Source organism: Pongo abelii, chromosome 4, assembly GCF_028885655.2.
Source record: "Pongo abelii isolate AG06213 chromosome 4, NHGRI_mPonAbe1-v2.0_pri, whole genome shotgun sequence".
Lineage (NCBI taxonomy): Eukaryota > Metazoa > Chordata > Mammalia > Primates > Hominidae > Pongo > Pongo abelii.
This window is the reverse complement of record NC_071989.2, coordinates 127,218,257-127,241,476: the sequence shown is the minus strand read 5'-3', so window position 1 is coordinate 127,241,476 and position 23,220 is coordinate 127,218,257. Positions and strand designations below refer to the sequence as shown.

General features: G+C 40.0%; 1 long non-coding RNA gene across 2 annotated transcripts in view; it reads left to right on the top strand.

Moving 5' to 3' along the window:
* LOC129059509 (uncharacterized) overlaps positions 1–23,220 on the top strand; it is a 58,264-nt gene that overhangs the window by 28,525 nt on the left and 6,519 nt on the right. The window contains exons 1-2 of one of the 2 annotated variants that reach the window (XR_008525459.2): positions 5,938–6,079; positions 15,495–15,601. The exons of the other annotated variant lie outside the window; for it this stretch is intronic. This is a non-coding gene — a long non-coding RNA (uncharacterized LOC129059509). Of the gene's footprint in view, positions 1–5,937; positions 6,080–15,494; positions 15,602–23,220 lie in introns of those variants that run through there. 2 annotated transcript variants of the gene reach the window in all.

Below are 23,220 nucleotides of genomic sequence, written 5' to 3'. Positions count from 1 at the left end.
AGCAGCTGAAAGAAGTATAGCAAGTTGGCGTTAGAGTAGACATTGAGAAAGTATGCAGGGTTTAGGAAAACATTTTTAATAGTAATAAGAAAAGAAGCCAGGCACGGTGGTTCACGCCTGTAATCCCAGCACTTTGGGAGGCCGAGGCAGGCGGATCACCTGAGGTCTGGAGTTCAAGACCAGCCTGATCAACAAAGTAAAACCCCGTCTCTACTAAACATACAAAAATTATCCAGGTGTGGCAGTGCATGCCTGTAATCCCAGCTACTCAGGAGGCTGAGGCAGTATAACCACTTGAACCCGGGAGGTGGATGTTGCGGTGAGCCGAGATCATGCCGCTGCCCTCCAGCCTGGGTGACAGAGTGAGACTCTGTCCAAAAAAAAAAAGAAAAGAATAAGATATTCTTTTCTTGGACTTAAATGCCTCATATGTATGTTGGAGTTTGAATTACCTTCTCTATGGGCCAACTCTGCGAAATTTTAGTTAGCATTTTCCTTCATCCAATTTACTCAGCTTAAACATCATTAATGTCTTAATAGATTAAAATTAATTGTAGTATTAGCTTAGGCAAAATGCAATAAGGAAGGTGAACATTTAGCTCCCTTCTTCCTCAAATGCATTCCAAAGCACAATAGGGGTTTTACATTATGAATTGCTTTCAAATACTCATAGCACTGCCACCCATCATTTAAAGAGAGAAACATTTTTTAAAATTGTAATAAGTTAACAAAATTTTTTTTCTTTTTTTATATTCTTTTATTTTTTTACTTCCTCTATGCGGGCCAAGATGAGAAAACAAAAGATTTTAGCAGAAAAAAAAATTGCCATTAATTCCCAAGGGGAAGCAAAGTTGTATGTACCCATTCATATACTGTACTTACAATAGATTGTTTATTAAATTTTGTTTCCTCTACCACAGCCCTTAATCTAAACTTTATCTTCATTTACAGTGGGTCAAGGATGTTGCTATGGCAATGCCAGTACTCATAGCACTAGAAAGTGGCCAGGTCAGAATACCACCAGCTATGCTTCTGTGTGTCCATAGCGCTTTGTTCATGGTGTTTATCATTTATTAGCTGTATGATATTTGTTTGGTTATTTGTATACCTGTCCAGAGACAGTTTATATAATTCCTGCTGCCTGGGACAATCTATTGGAAGGAGGGAAGAAAAGTGTGTTGGTATAGAGCTAGAGATAGGGTCAGAGAAGTGGGCCTAAAAAAGTACTATTGCCATTATGTTCTCCTGCCTCTTACATACACCCAGCTGCCTGCAGTTTTGTGTCTCTATCAAATTTCTTGATACTAGTATTAAAGAAAAGTAATTCCAAGATTTTTTTTGTTGTTTCTAGTGGATTCAATCATTTTAATCCCCATCAGTAGTAATAATACTGAAAGTATATATATATATATTTTTTGAGACGGAATATCACTCTGTCACTCAGGCTGGAGTGCAGTGGCACGATCTCGGCTCACTGCAACCTCTGCCTCCCGGGTTCAAGCACTTCTCCTGCCTTAGCCTCCTGAGTAGCTGGGATTACAGGCAGGCACCACCCCGCATGGCTATTTTATGTATTTTTAGTAGAGATGGGGTTTTACCATGTTGGTCAGGCTGGTCTCAAACTCCTGACCTCGTGATCCGCTTGCCTCGGCCTCCCAAAGTGCTGGGATTACAGGCGTGAGCCACTGCGCCTGTCAGAAGTATTTTTAAATGCAGGATTTAAAATAGGCTATACTGAATAATTCATAATCTATTATGTATGCTCTTGTCCATCTCCTTTATCAAAGTTTGGTTTTTGTGTCTGTCAGTCTTGAGATTAATAAAACCTTCTGAGGTTTAAAAACAAAAAGAAGCTTAACATTATTTTCCCTTTGTACTTTAACTTAACCTTTTATCCATAAAGGTGAAAGATTTAATTTTGGAACCACACCCATTTTTCACCCTAAGGAGCATATTAAATAACATATGATGGGACACAGTGAAATATAACTGTTGAGATGGCTTTTTGGAGTACTGTTCTTTGACTCCAAAAGACACTTGATTGACTGCATTCTTCCTGATTGCAAGATAGCACAGCTTATTAACCTGAGGGATAGGATGGCATTTGCTGTATATTTTACTGTTTTAAGAATAGGGTTTTCCCAATAGATTATGTTATCGGTCTTCATAATATTTCAAGGGAAACTGTTAGTTTAATTTAAAAAATTCTATTTCCTTTTTTTGAATAGATAGTACATTCATATGTTTTAAAATTCAAAAGATTCAAAAGGGTATATAGTGAGATGTTTTTCTCCTGCCCTTGTCTTCCAGCCACCCAGTTGCTGGAGGTGATCACTGTTTTGGGTATTCTTCTAGACATATTCAAATATATATTTTTTTCTTTCACGAGACGGAGTCTTGCTCTATCCCCCAGGCTGGAATGCAGTGGCGCAATCCTGGCTCATTGCAACCTCTCCCTCCCAGGTTCAAGCAATTCTCCTGCCTTCTCAGCCTCCCGAGTGGCTGGGATTACAGGCATGTGTCACCACACCCAGCTAATTTTTGTATTTTTACTAGAGACAGGGTTTCACCATGTTGGTCAGGCTTATCTTGGGCTCCTGACCTTGTGATCCACCTGCCTCGGCTTCCCAAAGTGCTGGGATTACAGGCGTGAACCACCGTGCCCGGCCTAGACATATTCTAATACTGATTTTCATTTTATTTATTTAGATTTATTATTTTTTTTATGGATGGGGTCTTGCATTTTGTCCAAGCTGGACTCAAACTCCTGGGCTTAAGAGATCTTCCCATCTTAGCCTCCCAAATAACTGGGACTACTGGCATGAGCCATTATGCCTGGATTGATTTGTTTAAAATTATTTTTTCTCACTACAAGGACAAGGACTCATACTGATTTTTGTCACATCTCATTTAATCTAAGCAGACATTTGGCTCAGCCCCTAAATGCGATTCAGTTTTTTCCTATAAGAGTTGTTTCTCCCCGCTGGCCATTTGCTATAAATTAGTTTATGAAATGGAAAAATTCAGTATAATTAAACTCCCATTTGAACAAACTTAATAGGATGCTGGTTTTAAATAATGTTTAAAAGAAGCCAATTGCTAAAAGTGTAGATCACAAAGATTTTTTCAAAAAATAATAAAATGGCTGGGCGTGGTGGCTCATGCCTGTAATCCCAGCACTTTGGGAGGCCAAGGCAGGCAGATCACCTGAGATCAGGAGTTCGAGACCAGCCTGACCAATATGGAGAAACCCCATCTCTACTAAAAATACAAAATTAGCTGGGCGTGGTGGCACATGCCTGTAATCCCAGCTACTCTGGAGGCTAAGGCAGGAGAATCGCTTGAACCCAGGAGGCAGAGGTTGCAGTAAGCTGAGATTGGGCCATTGCACTCCAGCCTGGGGTAACAAAAGCGAAACTCCATATCAAAAAAAAATATATATATATATATATCATAATAATAAAGCAAGTGTCTTCTTGGGTTGGTTTGTTAGTGAAGAGGATGACTTTTATATCAGGAAATTCTTTGTTGTTGCTTTAATCTTGTCATATGGGACAAAATTCATGTCAGATTAGGCTTCAAATCCATTTGCACAGTGCCCTTTCTTTTTTTTTTCTTGAGACAAGGTTTCATTCTGTCACCTAGGCTGGAGTACAGTAGCATGATCACAGCTCACTGCAGCCTCAATCTTCTGGGCTCAAGTGATCCTCCTCCCTCAGCTTCCCAGGTAGCTGGGACTACAGGCATGCACCACCATGCCCAGCTAATTTTTTCTTTTCTTTCTTTTCTTTTTTTTTTTTGAGAGGAAGTCTTGCTCTTGTCCCCCAGACTGGAGTGTGATGGCGCAATCGCGGCTCACTGCAACCTCTCCCTCTTGGGTTCAAGCAATTCTTCTGCCTCAGCCCCCCGAGTAGCTGCGATTATAGGTGCCTGCCACCACGCCAGGCTAATTTTTATATTTTTAGTAGAGATGGGATTTTACCACGTTGGCCAGGCTGATCTAGAACTCCTGACCTCAGGTGATCCACCCGCCTTGGCCTCCCAAAGTGCTGGGATTACAGGCATGAGCCACCGCACCTGGCCAATTTTTTCTATTTTTTGTAGAGACAGGGATTTCAATACATTCCCCAGCCTAGTCTGGAACTGCTAGACTCAAGTGATTCTCCTGTATCAGCATCCTAAAGTGCTGGGATTACAGGTGCGTGTCACCACACCCAGCCCAGAATCCCTTCTTTTATCTCTACATCTCCCTGCACTTTAAAAGCAGTCATCGTAGGTTGGGCGCGGTAACTCACTCCTGTAATCCCAGCACTTTGGGAGGCCAAGGCGGGTGGATCACCTGAGGTCAGAAGTTGGAGACCAGCCTGGCCAACATAGTGAAACCCCTGTCTCTACTAAAAATGCAAAAATTAGCCAGGCGTGGTGACGGGTGCCTGTAATCCCAGCTACTGGGGAGGCTGAGACAGGAGAATCATTTGAGCCCAGGAGGCAGAGGTTGCAGTGAGCTGAGATGGCGCCACTGCACTCCAGCCTGGGCAACAAAGAGCAAAACTCCATCTAAATAAATAAATAAATGCAAGCAATAAACGGCTAGGCATGGTGGCTCACACCTGTAATCCCAGCACTTTTGGAGGCCAAGGCTGGTGGATCACCTGAGGTCAGGAATTCAAGACGAGCCTAGCCAACATGGTGAAACCCTGTCTCTACTAAAAGTACAATAATTAGCTGGGCATGGTGGTGGGCACCTGTAATCCCAGCTACTTGGGAGGCTGAGGCAGGAGAATTGCTTGAACCCCAGAGGTGGAGGTTTCAGTGAGCCAAGATCGTGCCATTGCACTCTAGCCTGGGCGACAAGAGCGAAACATAGTCTCCAAAAAAAAAAAAAAAAAAAAAAGCAATAACCTTTTCCTTAGCCTAGCTCCTCTATCCTGCCAGCATTTGCGTTTTACACGTTTTTAGAGTTGCCCAGTGCGTCTATTTCTGTTTACCTCACTTCTCTGTTCTTCTTTCCCGTTTTGCAGCCGATTAAGGTCCCAGCATACAAACACAGAGCATAAAGAATTAATTCCAGAATAGTCACGTTGGATATTCTGGTGTTTGGGAACAAAACTTTTATATAGCGCTTTCCATTCAGTATAATTTGTTGAACCATGTAAACTGCCTTACTATTTATGGGTAATTTGTTTGGATATGGGAGTTGGTTCATAAAATAGAAACTTAAATTGTACAGGTATTTAGTGAAATTGGACTTTCTTTGATGATACAGGTCTGTCTTAGACTCTACCACGGGAAATTATTTGTGAGGTGATCCTGAAGAAAGGTACATGGTCCCACTCACAATGAGTTCCCTACTGGGGCCCTGCAAAGGGTATTAATAGTGAAGATATAAGGTAAGGTATTGTCCTCAGGGTACCTATTGGGTCCACAATAAGATTCCTTTCTTTTTTTCTGAGACGGAGTTTCGCTATTGTCGCCCAGGCTGGAGTGCAATGGCGCGATCTCAGCTCACTGCAACCTCCGCCTCCTGGGTTCAAGCGATTCTCCAGCCTCGGCCTCTAGAGTAGCTGGGATTACAGGCACCACCACCCCGCCCGGCTAATTTTTGTATTTTCAGTAGAGACAGGGTTTCACCACGTTGGTCAGGCTGGTCTCAAATTCCTGACCTCAGGTGATCCGCCTGCGTCGGCCTCCGAAAGTGCTGGGATTACAGGCGTGAGCCCCCGCGCCTGGCCAAGATTCCTTTCTAATGAGGGCTTTTGGGTATTTCCTGTAGTTAATACCATTTTGCTGGATTCAACAAGGACTTACCTTATATTATGTTACGTATACTCTTAGGGCAAGGTCCCAGAGTTTTATTAGTTCTGTCACTATAAATTTATACTAACAGAACATATACTAACTAAAAAGAACAAGGTTTTCATTTTTCATTATCAAGTACTGTAACCAGGCAACCAGGAATTTGATTAGAATCTGCTGTTTGCTTGGCACACAATCTTACTGACCTCATAGGCCTCTACCAACAAGGTTAGAGATTCCTGTGCCAATATCATACTGTTCTAGAATTATTGGATCTCTTATGGTAACGTATCTTTTTCCCAGTGAGCTTTAGATCAAGTTTTTTTCTACTTATTATTCACTTTTTAAAACCACACTGCTTTAAATAGGTTGTCTGAAATACGTCTCTTACTAGCACAATCTTACATTTCATAATTTGAAAACAAGGGTATCTGAGCCCAACCTATTTTTTAGTCTATGTGAGAACTAATTATTATGAAAGTTTAGACTTGTATACAAAATATTAGTGCTTTATTTCTGGTATGTGTTTTCATAAGAAACTTTATCACTAAAGGACAAAGTAGCAAAAACTCTGTGATCAGATGTTCTTGTTTTATAACATCTAATAATTTTATAATTATATTTTCTGCCACAGTGTTATTTGTTAGATTACTTATAAGGTAGTTATCTTACAAGCCAGGATACCAGATAGTAATGACGGAATTAGTAGAAAACTATTGACTTGTCACCGGGCATAGTGGCTCACGCCTGTAATCCCAGCACTTTGGGAGGCTGAGGCATGCAGATCACCTAAGGTCAGGAGTTCGTGACCAGCCTGGCCAACATGCTGAAACCCCGTCTTTACTAAAAATACAAAAATCAGTTGAGCGTGGTGGCAGGCATCTGTAATCCCAGCTACTCGGGAGGTTGAGGCAGGACAATCACTTGAACACAGGAGGCGGAGGTTGCAGTGAGCCGAGATCATGCCACTGCACTCCAGCCTGGGTGACAGAATAAGACTCTGTCTCAAAAAAAAAAAAAAAGGAAAAAAGAAAACTATTGACTTGTCTAATGTACTTCCTATGTAGGCTATCATAAATGCAACAGATATCAGTATATCTTGGGAGGCCAAGGCAGGCGAATCACCTGAAGTCAGGAGTTTGAGACCAGCCTGGCCAATATGGCAAAACTCTTTCTGTACTAAAAATACAAAAATTAGCCGGGCGTGGTGGCATGCACCTGTAGTCCCAGCTACTTGGGAGACTGAGGCACGAGAATAGCTGGAACCCGGGAGGCAGAGGTTGCAGTGAGCCGAGATCATGCCACTGCACTCCAGCCTGGGTGACAGAATAAGACTCTGTCTCAAAAAAAAAAAAAAAAGGAAAAAAGAAAACTATTGACTTGTCTAATGTACTTCCTATGTAGGCTATCATAAATGCAACAGATATCAGTATATCTTGGGAGGCCAAGGCGGGCGAATCACCTGAAGTCAGGAGTTTGAGACCAGCCTGGCCAATATGGCAAAACTCTTTCTGTACTAAAAATACAAAAATTAGCCGGGCGTGGTGGCATGCACCTGTAGTCCCAGCTACTTGGGAGACTGAGGCACGAGAATAGCTGGAACCCGGGAGGCAGAGGTTGCAGTGAGCCGAGATCATGCCACTGTACTCCAGCCTGGGTGACAGAGTGAGACTCCGTTTCAAAACAAACAAGCAAACAAAAATCTATGTCTTTGCATTGCATTTTAACAATGTCTTTAGGTATTTGAATCCTTCTAAATTTATTTATTCTCCAACAAGTTATACAAGTTATTGTTAAAAACTAGTAGGAAAATAGCTATGTTTTAAAATGTTCTTTCCTTCTATGATTTCTGGGGTTTATGTTTAAATGATTCTCCTGACAATTACTTTAGAACTGATAGGTAATGACTCATTGGAACAGTTGTACCTCTGACTCATGGAGAATCTAGTATAAGTCATTTGACTCATCTGCTTCTCCCATTTAGGAAAAGTCACTATAAATGTATCATAAGGTGCTGTGAAATGCCTGACTGCACAGATAAAAGGTGCTAGAAAATTACAAGGTTGGAGAGTCTTATGTTAACATGTAGTTTTATAAAACTTCAAAAATGTTTTAATTTTGGTATAGATCAATTCTGTAATAACCTTTTTATGTAGGGGATAAAAACTTTTCCTCCCATATGAAATGTCTTGTTAAGAAATTTTATAGCTTCTGTAGGTTTCTGGTCATTGTGTTAAATAAAATAAATTGAAACAAGGATTTCTTGTTGAATTTAATTTAGTTTTTTTGCCAATTAAAAAAATCCACACAATATCAAAAGCATACCATAAATTAGATTAATTAAATCAGTTGCTTATTTCACTTTAAAGTAGAATTAAGCCTATCAGTAGCATAAATTTTTAAAGATTCACAAATATTAGCCTCCTAAAATGACTTCAACTAAACAGAAAGTATGATTTAATATGTAAATGATATGCTTTTATTAGAATAACTGAAAACTTTTTAAAAATGATAGACTTTTTAAAGAACACTTACAGATTTACGGAAAAATTGAGAAGATAGTACAGCATTCCCATATACCCCATACCACTTTCTCTATTATTCACATTCATTAATATGGTATATTTGTAGGCTGGATGCAGTGGCTCACGCCTGTAATCCCAGCACTTTGGGAGGCCGAGGCAGGCGGATCACCTGAGGTTGAGGGTTCAAGACCAGCCTGACCAACATGGAGAAACCCCGTCTCTACTAAAAACACAAAATTATCCGGGTGTGGTGGTGCATGCCTGTAATCCCAGCTACTCGGGAGGCTGAGGCAGGAGAATCGCTTGAACCCGGGAGGTGGAGGTTGTGGTAAACTGAGATCGTGCCATTGCACTCCAGCCTGGGCAACAAGAGCAAAACTCTGTCTCAAAAAATAAAAAACAGAAACAAAAATGTATATTTGTTAAAATTAATGAACCAATATTGATACATTGTTCTTTACTAATGTCCACGGTTTATTTATATTTCTTGGACTTGATATGCTTTTTCTGTCCCAGGATTTCATTAAGCATATCACATTACATTTAGTTATTATGTGCCCTTAGGCTCCTCTTGCCTATGACACTTTCTCAGATATTTTCTGTTTTTGATGATTTTGACAATTTTGAGGAGTACTGGTAGTTTGTAGCATATCCCTATATGGAGGTTTCTCTGATTGTTTTCTCATGATTGTACTGAAGCTATACAATTTTGGGAGAAGACCACAGAGGTGAAGTACTATTTTCTTTTTTTCTTTTTTGAGACAGAGTCGTGCTGTGTTACCCAGGCTGGAGTGCAATGGCGTGATCTCGGCTCACTGCAACCTCTGCCTCCCAGGTTTCAAGCGATTCTCCTGCCTCAGTCTCCTGAGTAGTTGGGATTACAGGCATGTGCTACCACACCCAGCTAATTTTGTATTTTTAGTAGAGATGGGGTTTCTCCATGTTGGTCAGGCTGGTCTCGAACTCCTGACCTCAGGTAATCTGCCCGCCTTGGGAGACTCTGGAATTATCATTCAAGTCAATTTATATGCATTGATGCAGTCTCATATACTGTACTCAGCCTTCTTCTGGGCTGCTCACTGCACATATGCCGCAGAGGCTTTGGAGATGCAGTGGCCAGAAGCAAACTTAGTGAACAGAACAGTTCCATTCCTGAGAAAGGCAAGCATTTTTTTTTCATCCCACCACCAAAAGTTTCTAATTGATGGGATAAATAGCAACCCTACATTATACCCCAATTTTTGCTTTCAGAAAGAAACGTATAGCCTTGCAGATTTGAAGGTTTTTAAATATAGTAAGCATTAAATGAGTGGACTTCTCTGTTGTTGGCCTATATATTATTATTGTATTGTCTCTTTTTTTTCCTTATGAAAGCTAGGGCTGCTGGTCAAACCTGAGTTCCTGAAACCTTTAACCCTACTCAGCCAATACAACCGATAACATTCCTGAAGGTATAGTTAGATCCAGACTTTATGGTGCATGAAGATTATACAGTTTGAGAGGCCCTCTTCAAAATAATAGACAAAATTACATTCATTTCTTAGAAGGGGCCCAAGCAATGCGAAGCACTGAAGCTTAAGGTTTGTTAGCTTTATGGATAAGTCTGCCACTACTAAGGAAATTTGTGAAAGTGAAATAATTAATGAATATAAAATAACACCAAAAATGTATATTCCTGTATATGTGTGTGTGGTTTCATATACATATATTTATATATATGAGAAACAAAAAACAACATATTCATAGGAGCACTATTTCTATGTGAGGTTTTGTCTCCCATCTCCAATACAGAATCTAGTGAGTTAGACTGGACCATCTAAATGGTCAGATTTGAATCTCAGATTTTACAATTCTTTTTTTTTTTTTTTTTTGAGACAGAGTCTCGCTCAGTCACCCAGGCTGGAGTGCAGTGGCGCCATCTCGGCTCACTGCAACCTCTGCCTCCTGGGTTCAAGCGATTCTCCTGCCTCAGCCTCCTGAGTAGCTGGGACTACCGGCACCCACCACCACACCCAGCTAATTTTTGTATTTTTAGTAGAAACAGGGTTTCACCGTATTGGCCAGGCTGGTCGAACTCCTGACCTTGTGATCCACCCACCTCGGCCTCCCAAAGTGCTGGGATTACAAGCGTGAGCCACCACGCCAGCCTACAATTCTTACATAAAATGAGGTAGAGAGAAATGTGCTAGACTGGAAAAGAGCAAGTGTAAATATCTAAACTTAAGCTGGCCTGCATTACTAACCTAGACACTTCCCTGAATGAGGATCAGACCTATTTTACCTGAGCCTCCTAGAAGAGAGGACACCGAGAGAGAGATCACTCCTGTGAGTTCCATTTACCTTTGAAAGCATCTTCCTAAAACACTGTAGGTTATCTTTCCTCCTGTAGGGCAAGGGGCCAGGCCGGAGCCCTTTTGTGTGGCAGAGCTAAGCAGCAGAGCAAAGCAAGTTGGCTAGGTGGTACAGGGACACGGAGGCTACAGAAGCAAACATGGTTTTCTGCCTTCCCCATCTCCAGACTACAAAATTAATCCTTCCATTTACCCAATATCACTTTCCTAAAATTTAGAAACCATTGACTTTTATTTTACAGAAGTTTTTGGATTGTTTGCTCTGATTGATCAAGATGTTTAATTCATCTGTTATTAATATAGTATTAGTTCCAAAAAACAAAAACTCAGTCTAAAATAATGGAGGGGGGTAAAGAAACTTATGGACTGCGAACTGGAACTACAACTCTATCTCTCTCTTTCATGGGTCAGTTTCTACTTCCCTCTGTGTTTCTGTTCGTTGTCTTCCCGGTGGCTAACTTCTGCTTACAGTTTCTGCTCCCTTTTAACTTCTGTGTGCACATGACTTGGACTTGTTATGGTACTATGCTCTGTGCTGGAAACATAGTGGTGAGTAAGGCAGCCCTGACTTCTCAGCCCCACATAGGACCCACAGTAGGATAGGGAATAAACACACACACACACACACACACACACACACACACAGTTGTGATGTGCTATGAAACAAAATTGTCAGATACAATGAAAGCTTACATTAAGACAGTGTAAACTGTGGATCATGATCTATGAGTGGGTCATGAAATCTATCTAGTGGCTTAAGACCAGTATTTTTAACAAAATAAATAATAAAAAGTCCTAGTAAATCACAGATAATAAGGATAAGTATTCTTTTGTGAAACTTTTATTTCCGCTTACATTGTCAGTGAATGAATATATAAATCCAGGGGCTTATGGAGTATGCTTTCAAGAGGAAAGATAGACAACAAACAAGATAAATTAGTAAAATATAGAATATATTATAAGATGACAAGAAGCTGAAAAACAAAAGGCAAGGAAGGGGAGTATATAAAATGTGAAGGGTGGGGGTTAAAATTTTAAAAAGGGTAGCCAGAGAAGGCTTATTTGGGAAAGGACCTTGTGGTTAAAGATCTCAAAGAATTGAGGGAGTTAGCCATATGGATACTTGGTGGAGGAACATTCCAGGCAGAAGGAATAGTCAGTGCAAAGGCCCTGAGTGTGGCTGGCCAGTCTGAAGAGAAGCAAGGCCAATATGACTGAAGGGGAGTGAATGGGAGGACTAGCAGGTGACGAGGAAAGAGGGTGAGTCAGGGTCAGCGGGGCAGATCATGTAAGGCTGTGTGATTTGTAGTAGGCAGGGCCTTGGTTTTGACTCTGAGGAGATGGGAAGCCATTGGATGGCATTGAGGAAAAGAGTGAGATCTGATTTATGTTTTAATAGGATCACTTTGGCAGCAGGATTGAGAATAGTTTTAAGGAAGGCAAAGGCAGAAACAGAATTGCTAGAATGTAAACTCCATTAAAGCAAAGTTTTTATACATTTTATTCACTTTGTATCCCTAGTGCTTTATAATAGTGACTGGCAGATAGAGACAATTGTTTGTTTAAGAATGCATATTTTCATGTATGTGCACCAGATCATGATATGAAATATATTTCTTATGGTGGATCAAGGTCAAAAGATTGAAAACCCCTGTCTTAAAACTGACCTAGTCTTGGATCTCAGGAAAGGGATTCTCTGGGAATTGACCTTTTTTAGGCTGAGATCTGAAGAATGAACAGGAGGATGTGGGGGTGTCAGAAAAAAGTCTTTTTCAGAAGTTGTAAATTTGAGAATCATCAGCACATGCATAGTATTTGAAGCTCTCTGCAGGTGTTTTTGTCTGTGTGAAAGTAAGGAGCCAAATTAAAGCCATTGCTAACCACCTCCACTTTCTGTTTCTTATTTTGTATGCTCATTTCCTGTAACATTCGTCCTGTTGAAAAATAGTGTAGTCATTTATTTTTTAAAAAGTATAAATCTTGAAGGACGCTTCCTGTCTCACATCATAGTAATAGGAAAAGTCATTGAATTTGAAATTCAAATTTAGTTTATTTAAATGAGTAAGAAGATTCACGGATATTTTAGGTATGCCACATTTTCTGAGGCTATATCTTTTTATCTCTGAGTCTGTGATTCAATTTTGAATACTCAGAATATGCTTCTTCTATACAAGCACTGGTATGAGTTATATCATCTGCTCAAGGGACTAGCAATGATTTTCTTTATTTTTTTTCTTTGGAGGACTTTTGGGAAGGCATGATTGTGTGTTGAAATGTGAGAATGACATGAGATTTGGGAGAGACCAGGGGTGGAATGATATGGTTTAGCTCTGTGTCTCCACAGGGCAAAATAGGGACAGCAAGTCCTAAAGGAGAGGAGGCTTATACTTACGTATCTGAGATAAGAACTGTTTCCAAGAACTTTCTAAAAATCCTTTCACTTCTTTCATACATCGTTTGATAAGATTTATCACAAGATGGCGGGGCACGGTGGCTCACGCTTATAATCCCAGCACTTGGGGAGGCTGAGGCAGGCTGATCACTTGAGGTCAGGAGTTTGAGACCAGCCTGGTCAATGTGGTGAAACCTCATCTCTACTAAAAATACAAAAATTAGCCAGGTGTGGTGGCATGTACCTGTAATCCTAGCTACTCAGGAGGCTGAGGCAAGAGAATTGCTTGAACCCAGGAGGTGAAGGTTGCAGTGAGCCGAGATCACTACAGCACTACTGTATCCAGCCTGGGTGACAGAGTGAGACTCCATCTCAAAAAAAAAACCAAAAAAACCCAAAAGATTTATCACAAGACATTCTTTAAGATTGCAGTGATTAAGTTAAGCTGTTCTTGGAAAAACATTTGCCCAGTAATGGCATTTCTATCAATGAACTAACAGCAACTCTGGCTTAGAAACTCCATGACCAATGAGCCATTTCTAAGCAGCTCATGTAAATCTTTTTTGCTAATAAAGTCTCTCCTTACCCTTTCTTCACTGAATGCACTGGTGATTTGCCATGTCATGTATTCCAGATTATAATCCTTATTTCTTTTCTTTTTTCTTTTTTTTTTTTGAGATGGAGTCTTGCGCTGTCGCCCAGGCTGGAGTGCAGTGGCTTGATCTTGGCTCACTGCAAGCTCCGCCTCCTGGGTTCACACCATTCTCCTGCCTCAGCCTCCCAAGTAGTTGTGACCACAGGCGCCTGTCACCACCGCCGGCTAATTTTTTGTATTTTTAGTAGAGATGGGGTTTCACTGTGTTAGACAGGATGGTCTCGATCTCCTGACTTCGTGATCCGCCCACCTTGGCCTCCCAAAGTGCTGGGATTACAGGTGCCCGGCCTATAATCCTTATTTCTATTCCCAAGTAGACCCAACATATTTAGAGATAATTTTCTCTAGCATCTTTTGACAACCTCATGACCTAAACACCTCTCATTAGGCCCCACCTCCCAACACTATTTCATTGGCAGTTAAGTTTTTAACACATGAAATTTGGGGGACACAGTCAAACTATATCACTTTGTCTGCCACTATTAGAATCAGATATCCACACTGTGTGTTTTTTTAAAAAAGAATCAAATCTTTTTTTTTTTTTTTTTTTTTTTTTGAGACGGAGTCTTGCTCTCTTGCCCAGGCTGGATTGCAGTGTCACCATCTTGGCTCACTGCAACCTCCGCCTTCTGGGTTCAAGTGATTCTCCTGTCTCAGCCTCCTGAGTAGCTGTGATTACAGGCACACACCACCACACCCAGCAAATTTTTGTATTTTTAGTAGAGACAGGATTTCACTATGTTGGCCAGGCTGGTCTCAAACTCCTGACCTCAAGTGATCCACCCATCTCAGCCTCCCAAAGTGCTGGGATTATAGGCATGAATCACCATACCTGACTCAAATCTTTTAATTAATTAATTGATTTATTTATTAACAGATGTGGACTCACTCTGTCACTCAGGCTGGGGTGCAGTGGTGCAATCATAGATCATAGCTGAACTCCTGGACTCAAGTGATTTTCCTGCCTCAGCCTCCCAAGTAGCTAGGATTATAGGTGCATACCATTATGCCCAGAGAATTTATTTTTTGTAGAGATGGGTCTTGCTGTTTTGCCCAGGCTGGTCTTGAACTCCTGGCTTCGAGTGATCCTTCTGTTTTGGCCTCTCAGAGCACTGGGATTGTAGGTGTGGGCCATTGCACCTGGCCTAAAACTTTTACTTAATGCTACACCTCCTCTTCCTACAACCCTCTTTAAAAAAAAATCAAATATTAAGTTTGCAAACTTATTCACTTATGTTTATTTTATAAAAGTGAAGACAAGCTTATTTTATGGCAAATATTATCCTACTTTCTTGAACTGATTAAGAAAAAAGTGATTTCTTCCTCATTAGTATAGTGGTATTAAAATAAAAAGAAGAAAAAAGAAAAAAAATTATTTTTCAAATGATCTCCTCATTAAATAAAAATGCAAAGTATTTCCTGTTCAGTGCAGAGAAGACCTCTTAAAGTATATTGTCCAAAAAGAAGGAGAAAACTTTTTACCTCTAGGTTTCCCCTTTGGGGATTTCTCATTGTTTCAGGTCACTACCACTTACCTTGTCTCCTTCAGAGATAGGCTCCTTCCTTTAAAACTTTGACCCAAATGTTGACAAAACCCTCAATCTCCCACTAGTTATGCTCTGTGCACATGTAAGTGTATGTATACACACACATTCACACACACACTTTTAAAAAATGTTGAGTTCATAGAAATATCAATAATTCCATTCAAATGCCACAGGATCTTTCTTATTCTCCCTCATTCCATATTTGTGTCTCTCTTCTCCCTCATGGAGAGCCATGGTTCTCAGTGGGATCACTCAACTACAACTTCTACCCGTCTGCCAGAGTTATCAACAGAATTGAGCCTCAATTGTCCACAACTGTAATCTGCTTGATGAAGGTAACATTATTGATTTTCTTTTTTCCCTTCCCTGGATCACTTCTCTATTCCTCTACTGGTGCTTCTGGGATTCAATTCCGAAGTAATTGTATTCAAATTCTTGTCTCAGTATACGCTTCTGGGGAAACACTGTGTAAGTCACAACCCCCACTCACTAACCTACTGATCCCAAGTACCAAGAAATGGTCTTGTAACAACTACAAATATACAAATGGTCTTGTCAAATCTACAAATATTCAAAGCATAATATTACATTAGCAATATAATAAGATATATCTAGACTGTAAAATATAGTACAAATCTAGGAAGCAAAACTTTGCTTTCTTATGATCATATTTTAATACTCAATTATTTCAATTTATCATAAAACATAACTGTATTAATATTAGTTTTGTTTATGAGTTAAATTATAGTGTGTACAGCTAAAAGAAGAAAAAATGAAAGAAAGCAAGAAAGAAAGTGATGAGAAAATAGAAGAAGGGAGAGAAAAAATAAATCTACATACAGGGTGAATGTTCTGTTTTTAAATGGCCTTTGGGATTCATAAACACTAGCAATGTGTCATTTGATCCACAGATCCATGCCTCCAAGGAGCAAATGTAGGAATAAATGCACACTAAGGCCCTGATTTTTATCTCATGCAAAAAGGAGGTAATATTACTTCATCAAATTAGCTGTTTGTGAATAAAGAAATGAATTGAAAAAACTTGATTTCCTGTCATCTTTGGTTCAATTTTGGGATGGAAAGGAATAAAAACAGGAGCATTCTTAGATCAGTACCAGTTTAGTAAGAACAGTTCTTCACAAGACATAACAAAACACCTCTCAACCTTTCAAAGAAAAAACAATGCAAGTCTTTGCTCCAAATCTATACAGAGGTAAAACACTAATATAATAGTCATAGAACTCTATGAGCCTAGTATAAAGAAACCTGTGTTTAAGAGCTCAGTTATGATTTCAAAATTAATTGAAGGCCGGGTGCGGTGGCTCACACCTGAAATCTCAGCACTTTGGGAGGCCGAGGCAGGCGGATCACCTGAGGTCAGGAGTTCAAGACCAGCCTGCCTAACATGATGAAACCCCGTCTGTACAAAAAATACAAAAATTAGCTGGGCATGGTGGCAGGTGCCTATAAGCCCGGCTATTCAGGAGGCTATCTCAGTGAGCTGAGATGGTGCCACTGCACTCTAGCCTGGGTGACAGAGAGGGACTCCGTCTCAAAAAAAAAAAAAAAATGGGATAGATATTTGCAAAAGTATTGGAAATTAAAAAAATATTATGGAGTAGGTATTTACAAGAGTATTCACAATAAGACTTCTTATATACAGTCAACTTTATTTTAAAAGCAAAAATGACATAAATGAGTGAGAGAGATCCAAGCCTTGTAGAGTAGAAATGCTCTTTGAGCTCTTATATTTGTTTATATAGAAATTTTCTTCATAAAGAGACTTTTGGTGAAGAAAAGTGAGTACAGTTATTTATGAAGTTGTCTTTTAATTCAAAAAATGAGTTTAACTGAAAAGGTTGAAAATTCAGTGATTTCCTAAACCAGGAAGAAGTTGAATCCCTGAATAAACCAATAACAAATTCTGAAATTGAGGCAGTAATTAATAGCTTGCCCACCAAAAAAAGCCCAGGACCAGATGGATTCACAGCCAGATTCCACCAGAGGTACAAAGAGGAGCTGGTACATTCCTTCTGAAACTATTCCAAACAATAGAAAAAGATGAACTCCTCCCTAACTCATTTTATGAGGCCAGCATCATCCTGGTTCCAAAACCTGGCAGAGACACAACAAAAACAAGAACATTTCAGGCCAATATCCCTGATGAACATCAATGTGAAAATCCTCAATAAAATACTGGCAAACCAAATACAGCAGCACATCAAAAAGCTTATCCACCACAATCAAGTTGGCTTCATCCCTAAAATACAAGGCTGGTTCAACATACTCAAATCAATAAATGTAATTCATCACATAAACAGAACCAATGACAAAATCCACATGATTATCTCAATAGATACAGAAAAGGCCTTCGATAAAATTCAACACCCTTTCATGTTAAACTCTCAATAAACTGGTATTGATGGAACATATCTCAAAATAGTAAGAGCTATTTATGAAAACCCATAGCCAACATCATACTGAATAGGCAAAAGCTGGAAGCATTTGAAAACTGTCACAAGACAAGGATGCCCTCTCTCACCTCTCTTATTCAACATAGTATTGGAAGTTCTGGCCAGGGCAATCAAGCCAGAGAAAGAAATAAAGTGTATTCAAATAGGAAGAGGAGAAGTCAAATTGTCTCTGTTTGCAGATGACATGATAGTATATTTACGAAACCCCATTATCTCAGCCCCAAAACTCCTCAGGCTGATAAACAACTTCAGCAAAGTCTTGGGATACAAAATCAATGTGCAAAAATCACAAGCATTCCTATACTCCAATAATAGACAAACAGAGAGTCATATCATGAATGAACTCCCATTCACAATTGCTACAAAGAAAATAAGGAATACAGCTTACAAGGGATGTGAAGGACCTCTTCAAGGAGAACTACAAACCAGTGCTCAAGGAAATAAGACAGGACACAAACAAATGGAAAAACATTCCATGCTCATGGATAGGAAGAATCAATATTGTGCAAATGACCATACTGCCAAAAGTAATTTATAGATTCAATGCTATTCCCATCAAGCTACCATTGACTTTCTTCACAGAACTAGAAAAAACTACTTTAAATTTCATATGGAACCAAAGAAGAGGCCATATAGCCAAGACAATCCTAAGCAAAAAGAACAAAGCTGGAGGGATCACACTACCTGACTTCAAACTATACTACAAGGCTGCAGTAACCAAAACAGCATGGTACTGGTACTAAAACAGATATATAGACCAATGGAACAGAACAGAGGCCTCAGAAGTAACACCACACACCTACAACCATGTGGTCTTTGACAAACCTGACAAAAACAAGCAATAGGGAAAGTATTCCCTATGTAATAAATGGTGTTGGGAAAACTGGCTAGCCATATGCAGAAAACAGAAACTGGACCCCTTCCTTACACCTTATACAAAAATTAACTTAAAATGGATTAAAGACTTAAACATAAAACTTAAAACCATAAAAACCCTAGAAGAAAACCTAGGCAGTACCATTCAGGACATCAGCATGGGCAAAGACTTTATGACTAAAACACCAAAAGCAATTGCAACAAAAGCCAAAATTGATAAATGGTATCTAATTAAACTAAAGAGCTTCTTCTCAGCAAAATAAACTATCATCAGAGTGAACAGACAACCTACAGATTGGGAGAACATTTTTGCAATCTATCCATCAGACAAAGGTCTAATATCCAGAATCTAAAAGGAACTTAAACAAATTTACAAGAAAAAAACAAACAATTCCATCAAAAAGTGGGCAAAGGATATAAACAGACACTTTTCAAAAGAAGACACTGTTGGTGGGAGTGTAAATTAGTTCAACCATTGTGGAAGACAGTGTGGAAATTCCTCAAGGATCTAGAACCAGAAATACCATTTGACCCAGCAATACCATTACTGAGTATATACCCAAAGGATTATAAATCATTCTACTATAAAGACACATGCACACGTATGTTTATTGTGGCACTGTTCACAATAGCAGAGACTTAGAACCAACCCAAATGCCCATCAATGATAGACTGGATAAAAAAAAATATATTCACCATGGAATACTATGCAGCCATAAAAAAGAACGAGTTCATGTCCTTTGCAGGGACATGGATGAAGGTGGAAACCATCATCCTCAGCAGACTAACACAAGAACAGAAAACCAAACACCACATGTTCTCACTCATAAGTCGGAGTTGAACAATGAGAACACATGGACACAGGGAGCGGAATATCACACACAGGGGCCTGTCAGGGGGTGAGGGTAAAGGGGAGGGAGACCATTAGGAAAAATACCTAATGTATGGGGGGCTTAAAATCTAGATGATGGGTTGATAGGTGCCACAAACCACCATGGCACATGTCTACCTATGTAACAAACCTGCACGTTTAGCATATGTATCCCAGAACTTAAAGTAAAAATAAAATAAGTAAATAAATAAATAAGAAAATTGAGTGATTCCTTTGTTAATCTCTGAGGTACCCTTTTCCTCCCAGTTCTTTCTCTTCATGTCCCTAGCCGTGTCTGGGGTGTTATGATTGAATCATTCTCTTGGAACCATTTCCTTGTTTGACTCTCACCTGCCATTTGAACAACTGAAATCTAAAATAAGTCATGTGAAACAACCTCGAATTTGCTATAGCTATTGGATTTGGCTGTTGTCCTTCACTCATGAAGGAATAGCTTTATAGCTCCTACCTGGATTCTGAGATAACGAAACCTGGATTCAAGTCCTGGCTCTGTCACTATTTTTGGTGAATGATTAAAGACATCTTGACACTAGAAGTTCTCTCTAGGTTGTTTGGATGAACTAGCAGAAGCTGGGGCCTCCTTTCCTTTTGCCAGTGAAAGGGGCTATGTCTGAAACAACTTGTCTTGGTACCTGTGGCTCCTTTTCTCCCAGTGGGCAGAGCTGTGACCAAAATCAACTTTCCATAGGAACAAATGAGCAGTGTTGCCAGATGACTGGCACCTAAATTCAGACCATTTAGTGTCCCAGACCAGACTTTATGTCCCTTGCTTATAATTCCACTTTCATCTTGCCCTATAAAGGGGAGAGGAACAGGGGTGGATTCCTCTCTTTAAGCACAGCCCTGTTATGCATCCAGCTGCACCCTGGCCCTACTTAGCTCACCTCTTTGCAAGATGCCCAGAGAATGGGGTAACCCTTCTGCCTGTGGCATACACACCCAGTGATACTGCAGATGTTTGCAAGAGCCTTTGGCTGGCAGCATGATATTTTACTTTTGTGACCCTTAGTTTCCTCATCTGTGAAAATGGAAAACACAGTACAGTCTTCCCTCATATCAGGGGAAGGATTGGTTCCAGGACCCCTTTGGATGCCAAAAGCCACTGATGCTTAAGTCCCTCATAAAAAATGGCATAGTATTTGCATATAAGCTATGCACATCTTCCTGTATACTTTAAATCATCTCTAGGTTACTTATAATCTGTAATACAATGTAAATGCTATGTAAATAGTTGTTCTATATATATATTTTAACATTTATATTATTTTTCATTTTAAAAACTATTTTTGATCTATGTTTGGTTGACTCTGTGGATGTGAAACTTATAGATAAGGAGGGCCAACTGTACCTCACAGGATTGTTTTCAAAGTTAAATTTATCTATTCATTCAACTCATGTGTAAAGTACTGTTGAGTTAGCTCTTATGTAAAAGTTTGCTGCATATTAAAATAAATCACCTTTGAGAGAGCTGTGGTGTTATCAAAAGAGCATGGACTTGTGAGTCACATATTTGGCTTCACATACATTCCAACTTTGTTGCTTTGAGCCCCTGTGACCTTTAGTAAGGTGTGAGCATTAAATGAAATATCTATAAAAGGATCAAGTACGCATGTGTACATGCTCAATAAATTGTTAACTTGCTTTCCTGCTCCCCTGCCTTTCCTCCTCCCTTCCTCTTTTTTTTTTTTTTTTCAGAGATGGGGTCTTACTTTGTGACCCAGCCTGGAGTTCAGTGGTATGATCATAGCTCACTGTAACCTTGAACTCCTGGGAACTCATGAGCTCAAGGGATCATCCTGTCTCAGCCTCCTGAGTAGATGGGACCACATGTGTGCTCCACCATGCCTGGCTAATTAAAAAAATTCTTTTTGTAGAGATACAGTCTTGCTTTGTTGCCCTGGCTGGTCTCGAATTCCTGGCTCCAAGCAATCTTCCCACTAGACCTCCCAAAGTGCTGGGATTATAGTTGTGAGCCACCATGCCTGGCCCCTCCCTTCCTCTCTACTTCCAGGCATGCTTGCTTGCTTGTTTCTTATTCTATTCTGACTTCTCCTTCAACGTTCCCCCTATTTTGGACTCTTTCCCCCTCCAAATTTTCCCCTAACTGATATGCTATGTTTTCTCAAACTCAAGAAATTCTCAATATGCAGTAGAGAATAAAGGATTGAATCCATAGTGAATGTGGGCCTGGGGCTGGGTGCATTTTCTGTACCTGCTACATATGGAAAGTTTGGGCAATGAACATCCATCCTTGTGATAGTTGCTTAAAGTCATCAATAAGTGCAGTAATGCTCACTTCAGTAGCCATCAGATTTGTATGTTTCTGCAAATCTGGGCTGTTCTTTGCTTCCCTCTTCTGGTGAGTTTCTTTTTTTTTTTTTTTTTTTAGATTTCTGCAGAGAGCAGCTGTAATTTGAAGGGATGTAGTAAACAAGTCAGTAAGTCTAGAGTAGCATCCAATATCTTATCATCTTCCTGGCTCGATTTCTTGCAACTGAGGCAGTATTGTTATTTCACACAATGGACTTGCTGACATCAACAGAGCCAGAAAGACTAGGCAAAATTGAGACTTAGAATTAGACATTCTGTTGAGTTACTAGGTGAGCAGAGCCCAGCTGAGATGATAAGTTCTGTAGGGATAGTGGAGGGACTCTCTCCCTAAGGATCTAACTCAAATGACTTCATGTTCCAGGCAAGTAAGTAAACCAGTAAAGAGGCAGATATACAGTAGGGAGTACTGGAGACTATGGCAAACTGGGGAACATATGTCTGGCCTAAGGACATTCAAATGTAAACATTTCAAACATTGAATGTGCCAAACCAAACATGTTAGCGGGCTAAATTTGCCCTACGCACCATCAGTTTGCAACCTCCTCAAGACTTACAGAACTTGGTCTCTAGGGAAAACAGCAACAGGTAGTAGTGGTGAGCCAGAAAAGCGGTTCCTATCAGGAAGGTTCACACAGGTGTAACAGGAGTAACCTGAGCGTGAGTGTTGTTATGGCATGCAATATGGGAAAAGTAAGCCATTAGTTAACAGGGTCCCAGTTCCATGGATGAGAGTGGCAGGAGGCAGGGCTCAGTGAAGGGCTCTAAGTCCTCTGTGGTGGCAGAGGGAACAAGACAATTTCCAACCAGGAAGGCCTAGGTTATGAGTATGGTAATTGTTATGGGAAATCAGAACAAGGATGCAACAAATGGCAAGATCACGTATCACTTACTACTGAATCACTTGCATATTGAATGTAAATCCCTTACGATACTTTTATTGCTTCTTAAAAACTGAGTTTTAAAATTGTTTATTATAGAACATTTAGAAAATACATAAAAGCATAATAAAAAATAACTTTTGGGCTGTCCTACCTGAGGAAAGGCAGCACTGTTTCCAAAGCTTGGAGCCAGGCAGGGAATCAAGAACTTCTGTCTTGGGAAGAGGACTTTGGAGTATGGGGACAGGAAACTGGACTAGGAGCCAGAAATGGGCTGGACAGCCTTTATGAATTATCTATAGCAGAGCTGATTTCAGACTATTCAAGATTATTTATCATAATTTTTTATTTGAAAAAATATTGTAATTAGGATGGCTGGGCACGGTGGCTCATGCCTGTGATCACAGCACTTTGGGAGGCCCAGGCAGGTGGTTCGTCTGAGGTTAGGAGTTTGAGACCGGCCTGGCCAACATGATGAAATTCCTGTCTCTACTAAAAATACA